This window comes from Onychostruthus taczanowskii, unplaced genomic scaffold (genome assembly GCF_017590055.1).
Source record: "Onychostruthus taczanowskii isolate IOZ18803 unplaced genomic scaffold, ASM1759005v1 scaffold10, whole genome shotgun sequence".
Lineage (NCBI taxonomy): Eukaryota > Metazoa > Chordata > Aves > Passeriformes > Passeridae > Onychostruthus > Onychostruthus taczanowskii.
The window spans coordinates 15057198-15082687 of record NW_024496526.1 but is presented as its reverse complement, the minus strand read 5'-3'; positions in this window follow the sequence as shown (position 1 = coordinate 15082687).

Genomic DNA, 25490 nt, shown 5'->3' with positions numbered 1-25490 from the left:
TGACTGCAGTCTTCTCACAGACCCTTTCAGATTTGCAAATTTATGTAAACAAATTCCAATCTACAAGTTGTAGATTGTACATAGCTGTTATTCATGTATTTGGGGGTTTGTTTTTTTTTCTTGGTAATCTCAGGTGAAAGGATTCATGGACTAGAGATTTGAAAATGAGAAGAAGCAAATGGAAACTGAGTTATGAATTTAAAAAACAGCTCCATACGCAAAGAAAAAAACCAGTTCATCTAAGGTAGAGGGTGCAAAATTTCCTTGTGTAGGAAGGAGATAGTTTAGCCAAAAATATTTTGGGAAAAGAGCAAAAATATAGACAATACAATTCTCTGCTTGGAAAGTCTTATTTTGTGTACAGGGAGCAGCTAAGGGATCCATCAAGCTTGTGTCAGATAAGGAGACATATTCTTGCCTAAAGCTCCTCTCCCCTGCCATGCTCCCAGTCAAGTTCCTTGCACACTGGGTTAGGAAAAGTTCAATAATGGGAAAGAAAAATCTTCAGGTGCAAAGTGTCTGACAACAATACCTTGGGGACAAAAAAGGAAGAATTTTTATAACCAAGTTTCCAACCAGAGGAATGTTTAAGACATCCCAGATAACTATTCCCACTGAAGTTCTCTGTACCTAATCCTGGATATATATTCTCAGCCAGGATTTCAACACTTCAGCTCTCAGGGTGGCTCAGAGACATACTTTCACAAACAAAGGAAGATCTGCACATCAAATTCCCAGTTCTGTATTTAGGAGATGTTAAGAACATCTCCTTCATCCTCCACAGATCAAGAACTGGTAACCGAAACTGGAGAAACTCAGCTTATCCTTAGACCATTTTGTTACGTTTTCACTGAATGAACTGACAATTTATACCACAGCTTCTCAGATCCTCTGGCCTCTGAGCAGACTTCTAGAAATAGCCATGTATTTAAATTAAAAGCAAAATTATTAATGTTTCATTGAATCACTTATGTCTAAAGATCTTTAAGATCATCAGGCCCACCATTAAACCATGTCCCTCACTGTCACATCCACACACATTTTATATTCCTCTGGGGATGGGGAGTCCACCACTGCCCTGGACGTCTGTGCTAGGGCTGGACAACCCTTTCCATGCAGAAACTTTCCCTGACACCCAATCTAAACCTCCCTTGATGCAACTTGAGGTCATTCCTCTTGTCCTATTGCTTGGTACTGAGGAGGAGAGACAAAGTCTCACCTGGCTGCACCCTCCTGTCAGGGAGTTGTGGAGAGAGAGAAGCACCCCCTGAGCCCCCTTTTCTTCAGGCTGAGCCTCCCCAGACACTTCTGGTGCTCCAGAGCCTTCTCCTGCTCCACTGCCCTTCTTTGGAGATATTGCTATGAAATATCAAATAGAAATGTGTCTGTGTATGTATGAATTCAAATAGAGCCACTTACATGTGGCATTTGAACCCTGATACTTCACCTTCTTGTCAAAGCTGTTGAGAGCAGCAGAGCAAAGTCTGTGACAGTAAAAAAAAAAAGCAAGAGGACTATAACAAGCTTGACCCTTATATACTGCAGACATAAAGCTGGAAAATTGTGTGTGGTCTTCCTCTGATGCCATACTCAAGATTTTTATTGCAAACACCTTCCTTCCAACATCCATTTAACATGCATCCATCTGTCAGGCGATGTTTCCCACAGCAGTGTTAATGTGCATGTGCTCCCTTCCACTTTGGTAGTTCACACCTTTAACTAGGGCTGGAGCCAGAGTGCAATAAACAGCCTTCCACAGTTTTGAGTATAAAAGGCACGAAATGTGAGAGACACTTCATCAAAAAAACAAAAGACCAAGACAGAGCAGTTTGGAGCTCTGGACGGCACAGGGGGGTGGTGGGGTTTAGAACCCTGCTTGAAAATTCCTCCTAAAGAGTAAGAATTATGAATAATAGCTCAAAAAAGAGGATAGAAAATTATATCTGTTGGGAAGGACACAGTCACAAGTTAAAAAAAGAAGCCCTCGCCTGGCTTGCAACCAGGTGTTGTGTCTTAACTTGTTTAAAAATACTTCTGGTTGTGTTTAATTAGTTATGACAAAAGATCCTCAAAGAATGCATCAGTTCAAGCCTCAGGTTTGCCTGCAATATTTCACCTCTGTTCAAGGAAAAAAGTATCACTGAGATACAAAAACTTGAAAAAATACAGTATGAAAGTTACTGCCTTAATGAAATATTAAAAATGCATCAGGAATACTGTACTGGCATTAAAAATAAACAATAACATTTCTTCCTAGTTACGGTTCACTTCAATTCTTTAAAAATTAATTATTACCTCTTTAAATATTTGATTAAATTAGATTTGGGTGGGTTATCGCTATCCACAAAATACATGGTGTTGTGTATAAATTTGCTTTCTTCAGTCCCTGACATGTACAGGCACGTTATACGGTTGTTTGATTATTAGGAAACTAAATCCAATGGCTCTGTTTTGGCAGTTTGCAAAATATATACTATTGAGTCTTGCCACTTGGAATGGAAATGCAGCAGTATGTTGGAAGTCTCTAATAAAAGAAGAAAAGTAAAGCAGCAAAATTACACTATGTGATATTTGGGATTTTCATATCTTATCATGCTGCTATATCTCACCTTCTAAAAAGGACACATTATTTTTAATAATGGTTAATTAGGATTTGGGGATAATAGCTTAGAAATCATAAGAAATTTCTGGGCATATAAAGCTATTCTGTTCTCAATGCACGAGGATTTATGAATATAACTACTTAGATAGCAAGGAGAGAATAAACCCTCCAGCATGTCCTAAGAGAGGTAAGACAATAATTTCTCCAGCATTATGATAAAAGTAATTTAGGATGTCCAACTGGATAAATAAGAAAATCTCTGAATGAGCACAGGGGCTGCTACTTTTGTAAAACATTATTTTAAATGAAGACTTGGAAGTGTCCAAGGCCAGGTTGGATGGGGTTTGGAGCAACCTGGAAGAGTGGAAGATGTCCCTGCTCATGGCAGGGGTGGAATGGGATGGGATGGGGTTTAAGGTCTCTTCCAACCCAAATCATTCCACTCCCTACCCCTAAACCAGGTAAACCTTCCACTGGACCAGGTTATTCCAAGCCCAGTCCACACTGGTGAATGTGTAATTTGTGATGCATGTGTATTTTTTAGAAACATCAGCTGATGTAGCACTTTAACTCAAATCAAATATAGTGAGATTCCCAATGGGTTTTTCATTTTATGCTTTGTCCAGAAATAAAAATTATTGAGTTTGAAACAAACAGACTTTAGGGATATGGCTCTCTTCTATCAACTATATTGAAAATATCCAATTTAATCCTCAAAAAGCCAACATTAAAAAAAAAATAAAATTCAACCTTCCCTTTAGATTAATATCACAATATCAACATCTGGTTCCTGAGCATGTGTGATGGTTGTTTTGAAAGGATAATTGACTTTGTGGGAAGGTGCTCTGTTCATTGTTCAGATATTGTGGATGACACTTCCTCTCCACTTGCTCCTCTGCCCACAGGATGCTCCCATCTCACACCCACTGGGATAGCACAGGGAGTGCTTTCCTATGGGCTCAGACAGAAGGCTTGCTGTGAAAATCGATCATTTCTTGACATTGTATAAAAAAATTGAGCCAAACTATATAAAGAATTTTGTAAAAATTAATTACTTGCAAAAGTTTATGGTTTTTTCCTTACAAATTTAAAATGGAATTTTTTATGGATTTTTGTTTAAATATATAGAGTTTGGCTTTTGCTAATACTCAAATACTGCGTAGAGCATTACAAGTAAAGAGATATAATTCCTAGCTGAACTTCATCTAATTTAAAATGGAATTTTTTATGGATTTTTGTTTAAATAGATAGAGTTTGGCTTTTGCTAGTACTCAAATACTGCATAGAGCATTACAAGTAAAGATATAATTCCTAGCTGAACTTCATCACTTCTACCTTGAAGGAATTCTTCCCTATGTGGCCCTGGCACAGGGTGCCCAGAGAAGCTGTGGCTGCCCCTGGATCCCTGGAAGTGTCCAAGGCCAGGCTGGATGGGGCTTGGAGCATGCTGGGATAGTGGAAGGTGCTCCTGCCATGGCAGAGGGTGGCACTTGGTGATCTTTAAGGTTTCTTCCAACCCAACCCATTCTGGGATTCAGGATGAACACTTTTTGTCATCTAAAAAGTGACAAAACTCCAGGACTCAGCTCCCTGTACTGCATCGTGTAGTTTTACTTTTCATTTTCTTTTCTTTTTTTTCTCCCCCAGCATGAGATGCCGAACTTTAGAGAAAGATTGAGTTATTGGCAGGAATTGCTCCCACTCTCCAAGTAGCACAGGCTCCTCAAACTAAAATAGAACTAGAGTGGACTGAAGAGGCTGAACGAGGCATTTATCTCCTCTTGGCTCTGAAGTAGAGGCATCCAAATTACAACAGTGAAATCCGGAGGAATAGCAACTATCTTGTGGGGGAATGAGAAAGAAAGTGTCTGGAAAAACCATCCTGCAGATTGAACTCTCTTCCTGCTTCAGGAGCCATCCCCGGGTGCTTCAGCTCAACAGCTATAGACAGTGCTGAGGCACTCAGAGCAGTAGGGCAGGAAGCTGGGCACAGGCAGTAGAGCAGGAAAAATGTTTGCATGATTATATGTGGGATAATCCAAGCTCCATTTGCATATTTTGATTTTGCTATTCACCAAAGTTGGGTCCTCGAGGCACTTTCTAAGGTCACTTGTGGGGCACAGGGAAGTGGCTCACGAGAGGCAATGGGGAGATCTCGCCCTTGTCCAAGAAACCTGCCCAAAAGTGGAAATAAATTGTTCCTGTTTGGAAAAAAAAAATTATAAAGGAAAGGGAAAAAAAAAAAAAAGCCGCTTTGGATGGGAAGACCATTTCCACAGCCAAGAGGAATTATTTAAGTTGGCTAATATAACACGGCCAGTTGATCCTTTCCCTTTCATATTCCTACTTGCCTGTCTGCCCCCTCCTTGGGAGCGTCTGAAGGAAGGGAAGGAGCAGACAGATGTTCCTGGCCTGTGCTGGTGGGGAATCAGGGACACATCTGAGCTTCTTGTCTCTCTTCAGAGCCACCCAGCTGGGAATGGTGACTCACAGCTGGGTCACGAGGGCCTTACCATCAACCCGGGAAGATGATGGATTCTCAAAACATTTGCAACTGCAAAAGAAAGTAAAAACGGAATAAAAAACATTTAAAAAATTAAAAATAAGAAAAGGGAACAAATTTATGTGAAATGAAAAAATTTTCACCATCTTCTGCTGGTTTTTGTTGTCTTTGGAGAGACAGGCTGGTAAGGAGATGGTTACCTTGTCCCTTGAGCTCCCAGCTATGGGACAGCTTCCAGCCATTCCTTGTCCATGCCTACTTGAAGGACTTTGGACAAGGCCCTGTAGTGACAGGACTAGGGGGAATAGAATCAAACTCACAGAGAGCAGGGTTAGGAAGAAAATCTCAGTGGTGAGATCCTGGCACAGGGTGCCCAGAGGAGCTGTGGCTGCCCCTGGATCCCTGGAAGTGCCCAAGGCCAGGTTGGACAGGGTATCCCAGCACCCTGGGACAGTGGGTGTCTCTGCCCATGGCAGGGGGTGGAAATGGATGAGCTTTCAGTTCCCTCCCAACCCAAAACATCTTCTGAATCTATGAAAACTAAAGAACAGATTTTCTTTCCTTAAAGTATCAGCATTTTTGAAAAGGATGCTCAGAGTTTTCAATGTCACTGTGAGGACAAACCCATGATAAGTGAAATAATGCATTAGCTTGTACTGTATGAATAGTTTGGATGAATAATAAGTGTCTAAAATTTTTGTGGGTTTATTTAATTTTAAAATGGATTTTAAAGTCCTTGAGCTGCTGGAGGCAGCAGGTCAGTGGGTGCTCTCTTCTTTTCCTATTACCTTCAAATACAAAAGGAACTAGAGAAGAGCTATCAGGAAAAAATTTCATTCAGTTCCTCACAGGACAGTAAATGAGTGGCACTGTGGAAAAACTCACCACATGGCCAAAGTTAATGGCCCAGGATACAGCAGCTCCCCATTTCTTACCCTCCACTCTCCTCTCTGACTGTTGGTGTGTAAAGCACCAGCCCAGCCTGACCACACCATACCATTCCTCCTTGTCTCTGCAGTTCTTATTTCCTGCATTCTCACACAGTACTTAAAATCAACACATAATTTTTTTTTTTTTGAGAAACATATTTTTGTCCTAGAGAAGGAGGAATTTTTAATGTAGTATTTTCTGACAGAGTTCATTCTCAGATCCTTTCCCTTTTGCAGCGACAGGCAAACTTCCTCTGATCCATTCAGAAATAAAGCACCAACGATATCACATCACAGTTACTAGTATTTCCTTATTGATATATTTCCTTTCTATGGTGTTTTCCCTCGGGACCTCTTTTTCAAATAACATGTTCAGCTATCAGCAGGTTAGATTCAGAAATATAAAAATAGTTAAGACATCGGAACTTAAAGTAAGTGGCCTTTAATAGAAGTGCAGAAAAGGAGCTGTGTGTCATGATATACGAGGATTAAGTCTTTTTAAAAATATGGAAAAGACAGAAAGAGCTAAAAATGTTCTTCCATGTAGTAAATCTGCGGGGGTTACCCCACCAGAATGCTGAAAAGATTTTCTGTCTTACCTATTTTCTCTTTTGTCCTGTTGGCCTGTCCATCCTTCCCACACACATCCCTTCTCTTTCCTGCAACCAAAACTCACTTCAGTTACTTTGTCCCACCAAAATTCAGCACAAACGCCCAAAACCTGTCTGCAACTTCCAGTCCCAAAGGCCATGAGAGGAGTGTGACCTTCTTTGTTTGAAGGACTGGGATATTTTAGCCTATTTATTTATTTCATTTTATCCATTTGAAGACAGGAGCATTTTTAGGGGATATCACTGAGTGCTGCATTCATCACCTGGTTTCTTGAGGCAGAATTTTTAATTTTACTGGATAGTAATAATAAAGAGTTTGAAGTCAGCTCAGAGATCCAACTCTGTGTCTTCTGGAAGTGTTGGATCAGTGTGTCCCTGGCACATTTGTAGAACAAATTCATATGTCAGCTTCCACAAAGAACTGGTAGTGCCTGAGCTTGCCAGCGCTGCCGTTCTACTGCAAATGAAACAAAATTCAGACTAAATCCAGCCTCTGCACCCTGTTCCAAGACTGCAATTCAAGTGTGGGGATCAGAGGCCACCTCTGCAGTGTTGGTTCTGGTTAATCACAAGTTGAAATGGGCTCCTTTTTCAGACAAGGATTGGGTATTGTTGAAACCTTGCAAAAGAAGTACGTTCTTTTGAAAAGAATCCATTCCATGTGCCAGAGGCTTTTGGAGAAGCATTGATCTCTTGTGGTTTCCATAATTTTAAACACCTCCTGGATCAGGTAATCTCAACAGACTGGCACATCCACCTGGGCCAAAATTTCATGCTTTCTGTGTGTATATATGTTGCATAAAATGAAACGTGTTCACAACAGATTTGCTTAGCTGGCCCCACATTAATTGCTGCTGTGCCTACAGAAACTTCACCAGGCACAGACTTAACACCAGTTTTTATTTAATCAAGCTCCTAATTTGCATCCTCTACAAAGTTTCAGCTTATGACTGGTTTGAAAAGGCTGCCCTGTCCCTGGAGGATTGATACAGGATATTTTACAGGGCATGATAAATAATATTTTTAAAACTTAAATAAACAAGGTCTCTGAGTGTTTTCTCCTGAAAGGTTTTACTATGTTTATGACAATTTAAATATGCCTCTTGAGAGCCAAACCATGAAGATAAAGAATGCAACAGGGCCAGACAAGAGAGCACTGGCATTCTCAACACAGACACATTGTAAAAGAAGAAAAGCCCGACATTTGCCCCAGTTTTGTATGACCAAAAAACCAGATAAATAAATTACTAAATAGGCTCATTACGGACTCATTCTGCTTTTTCATGTACCTGCAGCAAAAAAATGAATCACTTTTTAATGCATGAAAACCAGGTGACAACACATTTGAATCCTGTATAAAATAATGAGCTGTATTTCCATTTGAGATGTGTCAAAATAAAATACCACTGGGAGAAAGCGTGTCTTACTGAATCCTTTATAATAGGCAACATAACCAGCAATGTGTGAAACCAGAGAAATTCAAACCCACACACTCAGAATCACCTTTAAAAGGTGGTGAGACTGGGTTAAACTTTAATTCTTTTTGGCTCTTCCTCTTAAAGAGAGGAGAACCCTCAAAAAGATTTTGGGCTCCACAGTTGCTTCATGGCAGATTTGGAATTTTGGGTAATGTAATGTCCACCACTGTGCACAAATTCAGAGAAGAGATGCCTCAGGTTTTTGTTGAGCACAATCAAGCAGATCTTGAAACTCACTCTGATGAGACCAGCTGTATTTTGGGGTTTTGTACTTATTATAAACTCCACTGATTTTGCATGGGGGGAGGGGAAAAAAGGTTGTGTTGTGCATGAACATGTAAACCCAGAATGAATGAAATACACCCATGAATCCCTTCTCTTGCCATGGCAGGTGTGTGACCATGGAATATCCCACTGAAGTGGAAAACAAACAAACAAAACTCAAACAATGAAAAAAAAAAAGAAAAGAAAAAAAGGAGTTTTCTTTTCAAAGTTACCAGAATGAAGCAGAGGTACATGATAAAATTAATCTAAGGAAGGAACTTGTCTTGATTTTGAAAATCTCAAAACTAGCTAAATATCAAATGGGCGAACAAAAACCACTACAGAACTTTATCTCTACCACCTCCCTACAAGAAGGACATGGGCAAATACACCCCATTCCTTGGGACAGCAGCACAAATTTCCTTCTCCTCTTGAACCAAGCCTGTATTTACAGCCAAGCTTCAGCCAGTGTTTGGGATTTTGCTGTGAGCGTTCCCCATCTGCAGCAGATGTTGCCTTTAACTCCCACCACACCTGCACTGCAGGTCACAGTCATGCCTGAAAAACTTCTGAACCCTTGAAACTCTTTCATCCCTGCTGAAATTGTCAGGTGAGCACACTGCAAGTCCATCTGAGCAATAAACAGGTTCACTCAGTGGGAGTGAGTGTAAATTTATGCCTTTTGGCCTTCCCATGCCAGCTGCACCTTAAAGCCTACCTGCACTCCAGCTCCGACGCCTCACCTCCCACTTGGGATCAGCACAAGATCACAGGAGAAATCAGCTTCCCCCAGTCTTCAGCATCCCTTCTGTGGGGAATAGCAAAGGTAAGATGATTTTCAGAAAGCTGGAAATGTAGGCTTTAGAAATAGAAAGAGTAGAGGAAATAAATTAGAACTAGCTGTAACTGTGGAGCTTTTGCCATCTTTCTGTTGTCTCAGCTACGTAACAAGGCTAATACTGCAACAACAGCTCAAGGAATGTCCTGTTCATGGAAAAAACTCCCATCTTTCCCATCCCTGCTCATCCTTCACCCCTTTTCCAGCAGCCAGGTCAGCTCATGGCTCACCACAGGCTCTGGAGCAGACCCTCCTGGGCACAGCTGGGCTCTCACCCCGTGTTCCCTCGGGATGCTCCAGCTCCTCCTGCCCTTCTCCCTCTGCCATGGCCTCCCTCCGAACCCACATGGGTGACAGATGCTTTTTCTCCCCCACCCCGTTTTGTCAGCAGGATAAAAATAAGTGATTTAAATCAGTCTCTCTTTAGTACCCAACCAGCTAGCCCTGCCTAATATTTGTAGTCTAAATAATCGCCATATGTGGCAGTGGAATACAAGTTTGTGGCCTTTTTTTTCTTTTTTTTTTTTTTTTTTTTTTTTTAAATAGAAGTTAATCCAGCTTTGAGCTAGATTAATTCCCAATGAGGCTTGGGGACAGGCAGCTGTTTCTCTTCTATGCCCTGGGAATACTGCCCTCAAAAACCCACCTATACTTGTCAGCATCCCCGATGGACACGAGTTGTGCTCATTTCCAGATCCCTGTTTCACCCTATATTCAGGAGCAGCATTGCACCAGTGTCTGTTAAAAAAAAAAAAAAAAAAAAAAAAAAAAAAAAGTATGACATTTGGAGATGTTTTGTTGACTATTTTGCCATGGAATAAGAAAGACTTCAAAGCTCCCATCTTCATTTGGAGAGTTGGGAAGGAAGAATATTTGCAAAGGAGACATTTGACAGGAAAATCAGTATTAGCCTGTAGGGCAGTAGTGGAGCCAGATAAATCCTGTGCTGGCTCTTAAGGCTGAAACCTCACAGAAACAGTTTTAAGGAAACAAGCCCTGAAGTGCTTATTTACCCTGTGCCACATGACAAGCAGTGGTGAAAAAAGCAGCAGGAAAGAGGAGCAAAAGAATAAACTAAATAATATATCACTGTACTTTTCAACCTGTACATCCAAAAAAAAAAAAGAAATAAAGAAAGATTAATGTTCTACCTAGGTTACACATTCTCTTATTATTCCTTGGCTCCTGAAACTGTGTCCACAGCCAGAAAAATTAAATGGAGACCCTTTTTTGGCTGGAAAATAGAGGAGGAGCAGGATATCCAACATGCACTTTAGAGTAGTCAAGGAGTACTCTTTCTGAAGTAAGGCTAAAAATCATACCTGAGGTTTGAAGGCAAAGGCAGTTGGTTGGCAAGGTTTAAATCCCTGTCTCTGCAGTTTTGTTTTCTCACACACATTATGTAAGCAAGTCACCTCACACCTAAAATGTGTCTCAATTTGTGTTTGTTCTGCTTTTTTATTGCCACATTTGAAAATTAATAATTCAATGTCCTAATATTAGCTGTCATCTTAGCTGTGATAAAATTAATAATTCATCAAACCGAAATCAAACAAATGCCACCTTTTTATGCTGGATGAGGAATATACTTTGCTACATTTGCAAAGCTAAATTTGGTGAGATACACCACTTTATTCTGAATTAAATCATATTTTACCAATTAATATATCATTTTATCATCTTCACTCCTTTGAAATTACCTCTAACGAAGGATTTTGCACAGCCACACAGGTTTTATTTTTACAACAAATTTTACCCAGATGAAAAGAACAGTGGTTTGAAAAGGCAAGGAGCATTCACTCACTTTTCTGCCCTTTCCTCCTTGTCATGCACATCCAACTTTTCTAGGCAAAGCATCCACTGTACCTGCAGTGCTTTGGCCAAATTCCAAATTTGTGTGATTACATTCAGCTTGTCTAAATTCTTGCTGGATTTTTTTTTTTTCGTCTTTTTTGGAGAAGGAATCCCCCCTTTCCCTGAATTGCTGAGGGGTGCTGCGAGTGCTGCTCCTCTCAGCAGGAGTTTCCTGGGCTCCAGCAGAAGGGGAAGGGATTTCCAAGTGTGGAGAGCAGCCTGTGTTAAATTTGCAAAGCGTTTGGAGATCCTTTGGGGTGAGAGGTGTTATGTAAATGTGAGGTCACCGCTGTTATCTGGGGTGCAAATGCATCCTGGGCTGTGATAGAAGGTTAGAGGGGGAAAAAATGAAGGGAAAAAAAAAAAAAAACATCAAAAAATGGGGGGGGGAAAAAGGCTAAGGAAAAAAAAAAAAAAAACATCAAAAAATGGGGGGGGGAAAAAGGCTAAGGAAAAAAAAAAAAAAAACATCAAAAAATGAGGGGGGGAAAAAAGACTAAGGAAAAAAAATAAAAAGAAGGAGGGAAATGAATTTTTTAAAAAGGGGGAAAGGAGATAAAATATAAAGGAAAGCAGTGTAAGAAAGGAAAGGGAAGGGAAGGGAAGGGAAAGGAAGATAAAATTTCTACCCATGCTGTGCCAGACTGTGGATGACAAAGTTGCCCTTTTCTTGTTTTATTATAAAGTGGGAGAATTAAACACTAAATTACTTGGTTTCTGCTTTTTAGGCTTTTCAAATCTTCACATAGTTTACAAGTTCTTCTCCCTTCACCAGGAAATATCATCTCAGTCCTCACAGAAAATTCCCTAACTTCCACTACCTCTGCATCCCACGTGCTGCAGCTCAGGAACTCCTGATCCCTCCTTTTAGAACTGGTGCCACACCCTGCTGCAAGCCCACCTCCACGTTCTTCCATCTTTTCTTCATATTTAGAATCAGAACCATGGAACTCTTTGAGATGGAAGGGACCTTAATGATCATCTCATTCCAGAGCTTGACATGTGCTGGACACCTTCCACTAGCCCAGGTTGTCCCAAAGTCCATCCAAAGTGGCCTTGCAGGTAGAATATTGCATAAATCACATTCCATATAGCCTTAATCCCCATATGCCTCCATAACTCACCTGCCTCTTCCCAATACCTTAACCAAACTCCAATCTTTTCACTTTTTTTTTTCCTTTTTCCTTTTGTTGTTGCTCACCTGGTTGGAGGATGTGGAATTGTGATTCCTGTCACTTAACCACCCTTAAAGGGACAGACTTTCTAATGGAAATTGAATAGGAAAAGTTGGGTTCCGTGGGGAAATTTCAAATTGACAAATTTTCTGAATGGATCTCTCCTAACCTTGTTGCATATAATAGATGCATGTATTGAGCTTAATTTTTGGTTAGTATCAAAATCTATTGATCTGCAAGATAAATATTGACTTGACCTCGCTTTCTCTCAGTCTATATTTACTTCTAGAGTCAATAAGTCTAGAAACTGATCTGACAGGAGTCAATAATGGCTTAGAATTCTCAAAATAGCAGCTTTGCTCTAAGGTTGCAATTTTTTATTTTAAAGTTACTGCCTCAAATACATAAAATGCTCAGGAGGACTTAACACTTTACTGCACAAAGCCATTGGGGAAACACTCAAATGCCAGAAGACCTTGATGTAACTTCAGGCCAGCTGTGCCATTTCAGCACTGGCCAAGCCATTCTGTAAATATTTTAATAGTGACCTACTGCAGTCCATCTTTTTGCCCTGTTTATCCTCAAAAATTGGAGCTTTGCTCCAGAGGGTATGCCTGAGTATCACTGATTGGATTTGTCAGGGCAAAATTGTCTTCAGCCTTGGGAAAATGCAAAGCTTGCTACTGGGTAGAGGTTGTCATCATGAGAATGCCCTCTCTGCCTTCATTTCTCTGCTTAGGGAGGTGGTAATTAACCCAGCAAGATTTTTAGTGTCAAATGGGATCATGTTCTTTCCTTTTTCCCCCTCAGTGGTGGACAAATCTCCAGTATAGTTTTCCTCCCTATTTTTCTCATGGCGATGTTGCAGCAAAAATATTCATGGTTTGATAGCTCAGTTTCTGATTTTTGGGGTTTCTTATGGAGAACTTTCATTAGGAAGCAGTTTAGTAATTCAGTTATTTGAGCAGTGTTTCTCTAACACCTGAGAACCTGCTGTAATTTGATTTAAGGAAACCATTGTCACTGTCAAATATTTCTCTGTCCCCTAGAGATTGGTCATCCTTCTGAGAAGTGCAGGAAAATGATTAAAATGCAGAGAAACAATAAAATTAAGAGAAAACAGATGAGAAAATGACACAGTAGATTGACCTAATATCTTTTTTTAGGATGAAATTGAAAAAATATTCATTTTCTCTCACTGTTAAAGGAACCAAGGAATGTGACAGTTTTAAGTGTTGCTGAAAAAGAAGAGAAAAAAGATCTGTCTATATTTTTTCCCCAGGAAAGAGTCCAGAATTTGAAATTGGTAATTTTCTTTTAAGTTTTTTGTTCTTTTGATGTTTTTGTCTTTTTTTTTTTTTTTTTTTTTTTTTTTTTTTTTTTAATTTTTATACAGGCAGCCTGTGGAGAAGATGTTGTACAAGAGCCTGGGCCTGCATTAAAATAGTCTTCTGCTGATACTCATTTATCTGCATGTTTTAAAAGTGGGTGAAGCATGAAGCGAAGCATGTAATAGACTTAAGAACACATAGGTACAATTAAATGGGGAGGAAAACAATTACTTGTCATTCTTGCTGTGCTAATATTACAGAGAAAAAAAAAACCTACCAACATCTGTAAGACAGTTTTCCAAAATGAACGGGAGGAAAGGAAGGTGAAAAACTCTCCTTCCTAAATTCCATGGGTGCAAAAACCCCACGTGAGCATGGGCAAAGCAAAAAAAAAAAAAAATCCTAAAATCAGAGCAAAACAGTCATGCCAGAATCCTTAAAAAGCCAGGAATCATTCCATGGATAGGGTGACATATTTTTTCCAGGGAACTTGTAGGAAAGTTCCCCTCAATCATCCACCCCAAATGTGTTCCATGGCACTGTTTGCTTTGATTAAACACAGAGTTTCACATCTGAGTTCCTTCATCCTTGGGCAAAACTTTTGGGTAAAGAGTTAAAACAGTAAGGCATGGAATGAGTCCAGGAAGAGGGAAAAGAAAAGGGAAAGAGGGAAAGGAAAAGGAGGTTGGACAATAAATATGGAGTGAGGGAAAAATAAGGGGTTGAGATGGATCTGCTCTTCCCACCAGCCTGCCCTCCATGCTGCTGAGCTTGGGCAATCCTCTTGCCAAGGAGAAATGAACTTCTACATCTCTGAGCTGAGGTGAGGAGTCCTTTCCTAGAACTGAAAAATAAAGTAAAATAAAATAAACCATTCCCAGTCCGAACAGGCAAATTTCTATGAAAAGAATGTCTGATTTCAGGAATCTGCAGTCTCCCGATGCAAAAAATGTCTTTGCTGAAAGCTCTCCAGCCAGCCTCTGTGATTTTAATTAAATAGCAAAGACTGTGTGTCGAAATTCACAGCCTCCATCCCCATTTACTAGTGGGTGTTGAAAAATAACCTAAAAAAAAAAATATTCAGAAAAAAAAAAAAAAGCGTTTACTCTTTACTCAGCAACTTGAACAGATTTCAAGTCATTTTGTAGTTGGGAAGAATGCTCACAAAGACAGAGATTTTCTTGACTGAGATCATCAGAGCCGAGAGCTGAAGCAATTGAGCAACTGAGAAATGTATTCAGGCTTATTTGACAAGAATTATTTACTCTTTAAACTATTCATTCACACTACAAGAAAAAAAAATTTAAAAAATAAAAAAGAAAAAAAAAAAGAAAAAAAAAAGAAAAAAAAAAAAAAAAAGGAAAAAAAAGAGGTTTTAGACAAACTATCTCCCCTGATATCTTCAAGATGATTATCAGAGCAGGGACCTTATCTCCAGCAGCCAAAGGCTGGAAAATGCTTGGCCAAAGCCCTTTAATTCAATAGGCTCCTGAATTGTGCCTTTGCATCCTCATAGCCTGATACTCACAGAAGGGAGAGGCTGATTTTCATTTTCTGTGCTCTAACTTTCTAATAAACAATAAGCAGATCGCAGCCTCCCTCTTTTGTGCAGGGGAAAATAAGCATTTTTTTATTATTATTTTTTTTTAATATTACAAAAAGGGACAATATGCTAAAAATATGCAGCGAACAAATATCATCTGTACAGACTGGAAGAGAACCTTCATAAATTAACCTTATTAGTGCATTACTGTAAGCGAATGCCAAAAAAGCTCCTAATTTGCATTAAGATAGATTTTTCAGGTTGGCTGCATGATTTAATTAAAGAAAAGATTAAGAATCATTAAACAAGCTGCTCTACCTTGCAATAACAGAATTTATATCTGATTCAGGTTAACGAAAACACAGATGGTGATTCAGTAACTGTTGAGTTGCTGTAACAGAATGAAAATGATCCCATTAGTTCTCTGGAAATGTGAGGGAATTTGAAAATTAGCATGCAGATACATTGTATGGTGCTAGACAGCTTGGTCTGCTTGGATCATCACTGATTACTCTTTGTTTGGGTTGGCAACACTGAACTTAATAATGAAAAAATGTTCCAGTATACCACAGTTGGAAACTGTTCAAGGTTGAAATAGGTGTGCAGACTTTCAAGAAGAGAGAGTTAAGTAAACAAATGTCAATCAATTTGGGGCTGGCAACGTTTTTTTCTTCCAGAATGTCTGTTCTTGAGAAGCAAGTGTCATCAAAATTGAAATCCTTTGCTTGATACATATGTTCATGTGGTATTTATTATTACAAAGGTATTTTAAATGCGTGGCGTTCGTTTACAAAGGAGCCTCGGCAGCGTTTGGATGCTAAAAGTGGAGAAGAGCTCTTAGGAAAGTGGGTCGGGTTGTGTGTGGCACTGACAAAGAAATCAAACCTGCTGCAAAGGAAGGTTGTGATGGGAGGAGATGTAGAATAAAGGTAAATGCCCTCCTAAGTAATCCGGTGAATTGGATAAGGCCCATAAGTGATCGTTGTTACCTCATGAGGGAGAGCAGAGCCTGGGCAAGGGGGATTCTGTTCAGCAGGTGACATTTCCAAGGCTCTGGCAGAGATAACTGCATTATCCAGGGGATGACACCTGGATCACAGCAACCCTACGACCAGAGCAGGAGGTCTGGATGACAGAACTCGCTCAGAGCAGTGCACAAGCTCAGATCAACACCAAATTTTCCACCGTGACTCATTCCGTGGCATTAACAATCAGGCAGCAGGACAGGAGGGTGTCTCCTCCTTCTAAGAGGTTATTTTTCCTTTTCTTTTTGACTTCTTCATTTTATTGCGATTGACTTCAAGGCCAAAAGGTTGTGCATAGGGTGTTACAACAAAAACGAGGTTGTAACACTCAGACTTTTAGGTTAAAATGTTCTTTGCTTATCACGTGTTAAGATCTTTCACAAATGATGTAATGCACCAGGGACTGTGGTGCTACATTTGCAAACCACCTTTTTTTTAATCATTAATTGACATCATATAATAATGTCCAGCTCACTACTCCCAAAGTGATGGCAATTAATCTTGCAGGGAAAAAAAATGACATTTTTAGCTTTTAGTATAGAAAGGTCATAAACAGGTTGTCTTCAGTTTGACTGGATTTTAACCATCTGATCAAACTGTTTTTTTTTTTTTTACTTTAACATTTCTTGAACATTACCTTGTTTTTTCTAACACTTACATATTTAAAGATTGCATTTAGGAGAGATAGCCTCAGCAACTTGGCAGCATTTAAAAGCACACATGTTATTGCAAACAAGTGTGTCTTAGTTACAAAGGAAACCTTTGCTGTTCTTCCATGACCAGCACTTTTCTTTTTTTTTACGTCTTCAGAAACTGTTTGGTGCACGATGAGTGACGGCGCTGAAAAAGATTGATTTTTTTTTTTTTTCTCTCTCATTTAGGAGCAGAGGTTTGTTCTCAAACAAGGTGAACTGCAGGGAAAAATATCATTAAATATTTTCTCAGTACTCCATCTTGCCATAGACCAGTTAAGCGTCCTGCCTTTGCACTGATCAGGCTGCTTGCAGTTTTCATATAATTGCAAATCCGTCTCCCTCCTTGGCTCCTCGAGCAGGGATGTAAAGGACTGTGAATTGTGCAGAGTCTTCCCTGTGAAATTGTACAACCAAGGAAGATGCTGAGGGGTTATGCTGTGCATGCCAGCGTCAAGTGTTAACTGGAAAGGGCTGGATTACCGAGGAAAGAGAATAGATCAGGATATTAAATGCCAGCTATCGAATGATCACAGGATATTTTGGTATTTGCTGCAGAAAAACTGAGCAGATCTTTTTAATATTCTGTCTTGTTTTCCGTGAAAGCTGTGAAGAGCACAAGAGGATATTTGATTTATATTTGTGCATTCTTGTTTGGACGAGGACTGTGAGAACCCAGTGGTTTTTGATTCATGGGAGATCTGGCACATCGCTCTCTTGGTTTGGTTTCAAGCGGGTTCACACCCCCTGAGTTTCACTTTGACTTTTGATTTTGAACAAATCCAAAAAAAGACAAAACAAAGCCCTGATGAACCAGCTAACTTTCTCATGATTTCCACCCAAAATTATAAACTTTGCCCCCTTCACAAGTGAAAGACTGCATTCAAAACTATAGGCTTTCCAAAAGCTGTTAACTGGAGCTATTTTTATGTCCGCAAGGAAGATAACCAAAATTCTTCTGATTTTTCCAGGATGAGGGGCTCAAATATCCAAATGATCTTCTCAGAAACTCTATTTACCAAAGAGGTAGTACTGTGAGTAGGAAAAAATCAGAGTAAGAGCTTGAGAGCTCTCCTGGCCCCTTTACGGAGAAAACATGAACACGTTATTCCTACCTCCACCTTTAAATTCACTGCACTGGGCATTTCAAGAATGGGTTAAGCACAGCAGAATTTCTGGATATGACTCTTGTCAGAAGATGCCATTCCCCTAAAAAGAAAGCTCTCTCACATTCCACGGGGTCATCTAAGATGGAAGCTTCACAAGGACTTTTGGATGCTTGTCAGGACCTTCTTGTAAATGCTGTGTCCTTGGCCAGCTCCAGAATACCTCCCGTGTGAATCTGTCACAGAAAATCATGCACACGGTTCAGGCCGTCGTTAAGAAAAAGAAAAAAAATATAATGAAAAGCAGGGAGATCTCTGAACATTCAGGATTAACTTTCTCAAATATCCTCAAAGGAGAATCACAGAAGAATTAGGGTTAGAAAATAGCCCAAATCAAACACCTCTGAGACCTGCTTATCCCAGTGGGCCCCTTTTAAAAAAGTATTAATGCATAGTAAAAATATGTTATATAAAAAAGTATTTTTCAAAAACTGCCATTTACCATTTTCAATATCAATGTATATTTGTGTTTTTATCATCGTGCTTTTCTCAGCTGATTGAATTCAAATAAGAGTTACATTTGTGTTCTTTTTCTTTTTTTAACATGGGATTTATGGATTTCCTCAAAAAATTATTTAATACTTTTCACAGTGGGAGTTTGTTACTCACCTCAACTCCCTTACCATTCTTTGGTATGAAACAACAGTGGTGCATTTGCTTTTCCTATAAGGAAATAGAGGCAAACCCCACATTTTAAACATCAAACTGCAGTGCTTGGACACTTTTTCTTCCTCACTCTCCTTATTTTGTCCTTTCTTTCTTTTCCTTTCTTTCTCTTTCTTTCTTTCTTTCTTTCTTTCTTTCTTTCTTTCTTTCTTTCTTTCTTTCTTTCTTTCTTTCTTTCTTTCTTTCTTTCTTTCTTTCTTTCTTTCTTTCTTTCTTTCTTTCTTTCTTTCTGCAGAACTGTCTTGGTAACTTCAGTGTGTTTGGTTCTCCCAAGCAAGAAATTACAGCATCTGGCAACTCTACCCAGGTTATCTCCACACATCTAACACTGGATTTTCAGCTGACATTTCACAGGATGCTGGAATGTGCTCCATTATCTCTGTAGAAGCACTTTGAAAATTTGGATGGGATCCATTTAAGGAGCCAAAAATAATACTGTGGAAATTACCTGACCAGTCAAGTCTATAAAAAGTGAGTTACAAACAGCATAAGCTAAAGTCAATAATTCTAACAAATATTCCTTGGGAATCCTGTAAGTTAAAATAAGAGTAATGAGGACATTATAATGCTTTAACGTGAATAAATAACAAAAAAATATTAGCTCTCTTTGTCTGAAAAATTGCCAGATTCTAATACTCAAGCCAGGTTATTTGCAAAATAGTTTGGGATCTTGGATGCTGGCAAGCAGAGTGTAACTTTAAGCTGGACTCTGGAACAACCTCGTGGATTATGAGACCCCCGAGATGCACCAGGCAGCCCTGAGCAGTGCTACTGGACCAGACCTCAGTTTGTGTTCCCATGACACTCAGAGGAGGCAAAAGAGGCACATTTTCCACAAGTTTGTAAACATAACAGCTTCCAGCACAAGTAGTGAGAAAATTTCAGAGATTTGGTGTTTTTTTTCCCAGCATCTATTCCGTGTCACTGGCGGGAGCTGGGAAAGTGACTGGTGCAGTAAAATGGACCATAGGCTCTTTACAAAACAGGATGAAATGTTTATAGTTGGTTATTATGGTGATGGATGTTAAAAAAACAAACTAATATAAATAAACATATTAATTATGTGTCAAACCACAGGACATCTCTTAGGACACTGTGATGGGAAGACTCAAATGCTAGAGATAACTTTGCTTCATTTCAATGTATTTCTTGATGAGCTTTATTAACCTTTAGGGACAAATGAATCCCAGAAACAGTATTTGTTACTGTGACCTTCTGTATTTCCTCCTCATCCTTAAAGGCAGGATGATTTCCATCCAGAAAAGAATCTAGATGGTGGAAATATATACCATCCCAGTGACTTAAATACATCCCTGTGCCAAGATGGACGCAGAAATTAGTGTCCCTGTTTCTAAACTGCACTGGGAGATATTTAGTTAAAGAAGGAAAAATATTTCCCTCCTTTCCTACTCCTACTGAGAGAATTTGAAAATCACTCAGCTCATTCCTCATAATTTTTCTCCATAGCCCAATAAAAAGGATAACCTTCTTTTTCTCAAAACCAAAATTCAGAGAGAAACTGCAGCCACATTAGAACAGCAGAAATAACTTTCTTATTCCTCGCTCTAGCGTATAGAATGAGTCCTTTAATTAACGCAACTCTCTGGTCAAGCTGACACTTCTTTTTATAATTGCAGTCTCCTGACACTCTGTAATTTATTTTAGTTTAATTCTTCAGGGTGTGTGAGTGTTTCAGAGTGCCCCAAACGAAGTGGGGGCTGTCAAAAGATGCGATGCTGCGTCATCGCGGAGCCGATGGCCACGAGCCAGCTCTGTCAACACTTGGCTTTGTACTGTCCGGGGGAGAGAAGCTGATTCTTCAGCAGTGTCTAATCAGTTTAAAACAAATCTGGAAGATGTTACTAGAAGACAAGATGAGACCCAGGCCGCAGCAGCCTCTGCATACAAAGAAGTGGAGGATTTAGTTTGAAAACGAAATTAAAGAGGTGGAAACAACTCTTGACAGTTTCAACGGGATTTGAACTGTGGGTAAGAAGGAGTGAACTACTGGTTTAGGAAATGGGGCTACTGGTATCTAGAGAAAGGACCTTGTTCTGTCACCACTGCTGTAGAAACAGAGATATCAGTGGAACTGATCTCCCAGTAAGCAATGGAAAAATTTCCTGTATATTCACAGCAACATTCCAATACACAAAGGGGACATACAGAAGGTTGGAGAGTGACTTCTACACAAGCCTATGGTGATAGGAACAGGGGAGCTGGTTTTAAACTGAAGAAAGGAAGATCTAGATTAGAAATTTGGAAAAAATTCTTCCCTGTGAGGGTGCTGAGACCCTGGCTCATTGTCCAGAGAAGCTGTGGCTGCCCCTGGATCCCTAGAAGTCTCCAAGGCCAGGTTGGATGGTGTTTGGAGCAACCTGGGATAATGGAAGGTGTTTCTGGCCATAGCAGGGGTGTGGAATGAGATGAGCTTTAAGGTCTTTTCTAACTCAAACCATTGTGTGATTCCATGATTCATCACAGCCTGGTTAATTCTTGAAAGGAAACCAAAGTCAAATAATTTGCAGGGTCACAATGACAAGAAACAGTTACCTAATAAATCACAGGAGGTGTATATAGAAAAGATAAATACATACTTTTGATTTATGGAACAACTTCCATCTGAGTCCATCAAAAGGTTTCAGAAACTAAATGTTTCCATACCCAACACAGATATCAGAGAGCTCCACATCCATCTTTCAGTGCCTCATCTGGAAACCTCCTAACAGCCCTCGATCACACAGGTATCCCTGCAAAAGAGAAACTCTGATGGTCTTCTCTGGGATTTGTTTCTGGAAAACTCAGTTTCCTTCTCACACCATGCAGTAAAGAATGAAGGTAGGAAGCCAAAATTTCTTTCCTGTCTGCAGGCACCTGAGCTGGCCCACAGAACATGACCAAGACACTTGTAGGATTCAACTGCAAGGACAAGTGGGTCACTTCAGTACCCAGAAATGGAATGGAAATAGTTAAGAAAGTGGTAGAGGAGCTACTGGAGCCTTCTCTTACTGCTACAGAGAAGATGTGGAAGGGGTAAGAGAAGTGTGTGTTTCTGGGAGAGTGGTGTGCTGGATTTAAAGCAGAAAACAGAAAATACCCCCCACCATCAATTTAAAAACAATCAGATAAGGCGTTCTATAGAACAGCTGTTACTGTGAAAGGGGCAGGGGGGCAGGGAAAGAGCTGTAGATTCACAGGAAATTCCTCCACCAAGCTGAAGGAAGCCTTCAGTATCTCTCATGATTGCAAACTAGTGGGAAGGAGTCAGGAAGGAGCAGGAATGTCCTGCCTTTCTCACAGCTGTCCAGTGGGACCTGTGAGTTTCCATCATCTGCACCAGAACAGATAAACACTCAGGAGTCCAGGCATCTTCAACGCCAAAAGATGCAACATCATCCCTTTTCCTTTCCCCCCTCATCCAACATTTTATAAAGATGAGATTTAAGTTATTTTATTATTATTAAAGGGGAGAATAACTCACAGTGAAAAGAAAAAAACTTTCCTTATTGCAGGAGCTGAGAGTACCAGGATGTGGTCCTCGTGCTTATCATTTCAGAAAAAAAAAAAACCAACAACCAAAAAAAAAAAAACCAAAAAAAAAAAAAAAAAAACCAAAAAAAACACCCAAAAAAAACCTCCCCAAACTAACAAACAAAAAAAACCTACCCCTTTTCCCCCTACAATATTTTGTCCTTGCTGTTTTTCTTTTCTCAGAGATCTCTTCCCTCATTCTCTTCACTTTGATTCCTACCCATGTTTTTGGTGGCATGGTCATTGGCTCCAAGGGAGCAGAGTTTATCCCTTGCCCTCTAGGGCTGCATCTATTAAACCTCCCCAACTTTATTCAAGAAAAACCTGGTGAAACATTCTTTTGCCTGACGTAGGAATTAACCCAATATCTGAGTTGAGACAAATTCCTCTACCCCTCTGTAATTCATCTTTTTCACTTTACATGAGGATTTTTCTCATGGTCTGTGAAGCAGGTCAGATTACCTTAGATACTTTGTCAGTAGTTGAATGGATAGGGTATTATAAACTCTAATTTACAGTCTCCTGTAACTTACTGTATATAAAATACTGAAAGACTACAGATCTGCTTCAGCTAATCTCTTAAATGCCTGCAGCTTCGCCAGATTTGGCCATAGAATCTTTGCTTTTAGGGCCTGAAGGAATTCTGACCTGATGCTCCCTGGGCAGTCTGGGCCACAGCTTGAGCTGCCCCTGTTTACCCAGTGAGGTCTTGGGTCACACCTGGATGTTTTGGATGCTTGAATTTTCCTCCTTATATTTCCTGAACCCACAGAATATGTTGAAGTTTGTTACAGCAACCTCTACAGCCACTGGACGTGAACCAGTGCTCAGGTTATACATGATAAAAAACCAAAAATACAACAAAAAATTACATATACAAACCAAAAAATTGGTGTTCTTGCACCATGGTGCATTTTTAATTAACTCAGGGAACTACAGCAGCTTGTAATAATGGCTTTCAGTCTCTTTCTTTCCTAGAATCATGAAATGGTTTGGATTAGAAGGGACCTTCAAAGACCATCCAGTCCAACCCCCCTGTACTGAGCAGGGACATCTTCAGCTTGGCCAGGTTGCTCAGAGCCCTGTCCAAACTGGCCTTGGATGTTTCCAGGGATGGGGCATCTACTGCCTGAGGGAGACCTTTGTTCATTCGTCCTTGCAGATCCATAATTTCATTTTCCTTCTTCTCTTCTACTCTTTTCCCACATCATTGTCACATCAACAGCAATGGACAGGAAGATCTGGAAGGTCTGAAATCCTCTGTTCACTCTCAGTTTCTGCCCTCCCTTCACCCTCACCACTGGTGGGCATTCCTCATTGCCCACCACAGAAGACTCCCATAATAAAAACTAACACCACAACAGGCACTAACCTTGTTGCTAAACTAAAATTGCTAAACTAGATCACATCCCTTGTTGAGGGAATGAGGAGAGAGCTACACACTGCAGCAGGAAAACCTTTGGCTGCTCCAGTTCATCTCATCCCAGCTGCTGGGGCTGAAGCCATTCCAGCTGCACTGCTTACCTTGGGAAGAGGCAGAGGGGATGCTGCAAGCCTAGCTGCACCTCGCAGTTTGACTTCCACATCTCCTTCATCTTTGGGAGATGATCCCAAGCACCTGCTGAATTCTCCATGATGAGGAGCATGTGGGCTGATTTATCCTGCAGTTCCCAGCATGGAAACTGGTCTGTGGATAAAGACCTGAGTCTGCAGCGTCTTCCATCAGCACAAAGCATACAACTGTGCAAGAAACCTTTTCATAATCATGAGGAAAGAGAGAGAGAGAGAGAGGAAAAAAATCAAAACAAATTCTTAAACATATTCAGACTCAGCTGGAATTCGGACCAAGAGATGGACTAGCTACTTACTTATCCCTGAGGCACATTCACCCCTCTCTATAATTAAGCTCTTGGGCTGTTTTGTTAGTGGTGAGAAGCAGGCTTTGCCAAAAGTCATCTGGCTTTCCCCCTTAGAACACTGACAGGTTTTTTCCCCCCTCCTTGGTAAAGAAAGCTTTCAATTTTCATTGCTTATGTGCTTTAGGTATAATTATTTTTTTTACCTTTCACGGTGTTATTTCCTACCCATAAAATTATACAAAAGTGGTCATCAGTGAGCCTGCTGAAAAGACCATCCACCATACATTACAGAGAATAACCTTAATATTTATAAAAAAAAATAAAGACCATATTTCTTTTAAAGATCTTGCTCTAAACAAACTGAATTATTCATGCATAGAATTGTACAGCATTAGAACACCTGTTTTCAATCATGCATAATGTAAAATCACTCATTACCTCACAAGAGCCTCTACATCTCCAGCAATCAAATGGCATTGAAACAGAGGAACAGGTGCTTGGCAGGTGGATCCAAACAGATGTTTTAGGCTTGGTTGTCTTTTCTTGTACAGGTGTGGTGATCTTGTTTTCAACGGCATAATTGCTATTTGAATAGGTGATATTTAATTCTTACGTGCTTTAATATTTATTTTTGCTCCTTCAATTCCTTTTTTCTCCACTCTGCGAAATGCATGGGCTCAAAGCAGCTTATGAGATGTGGGAAAGCTCTGGACTGATACATCAGTGATGCAGTGGAAAGTACAGTTCCTCTTACTCCGACCTTCATGCCACAAATCCTCAACCAGGAGACTTTGTCCTTTTTCTAGACAATTTGTGCAAAACCACTGCAGAGACCTCCAGACTCTCAACCAGGGTCCAGCGTCCCCTTCCTGAAGGACATTTGAATGTTGGATATATGGAGATATGATAAACCTTCATGAAAACAACAAAACAGAAAATGGAGAAGATCTCTGCATGTTTTTCTGTTCAATTATGCACAATTTAAATGTGCCTAAAAACTCCAGCAGAATTAGTACACTGATGTCATGAAGGAAAAATACATCACTGATGGAGAGCAGGGTTAGATTAGAAATTAGGAAGAAATTATTCTCTGTGAGGGTGGGGAGGCCCTGGTCTCCCACTCCACAGGGTGCCCAGAGCAGCTGTGGCTGCCCCTGGATCCCTGGAATTGTCCAAGGCAAAGGTTGGACAGGGCTTGGAGCAGCCTGGGACAGTGGAAGGTGTCCCTGCCCAAGGGGGTGGAATGAGATCATCCTTAAGGTCACTTTAAGGTCACTTCCAACCCAAACCATTCTAGGATTTGATGGTTCCAAACCTTGACTCTGATTTTCAAACTCCTGATTTTCATGTGGGTGCCATGGGAGAGGAATGGGGACCAGTGGCCTTTGCTAAACCAGATTGTGGACCTGGCACCCCAAATGCT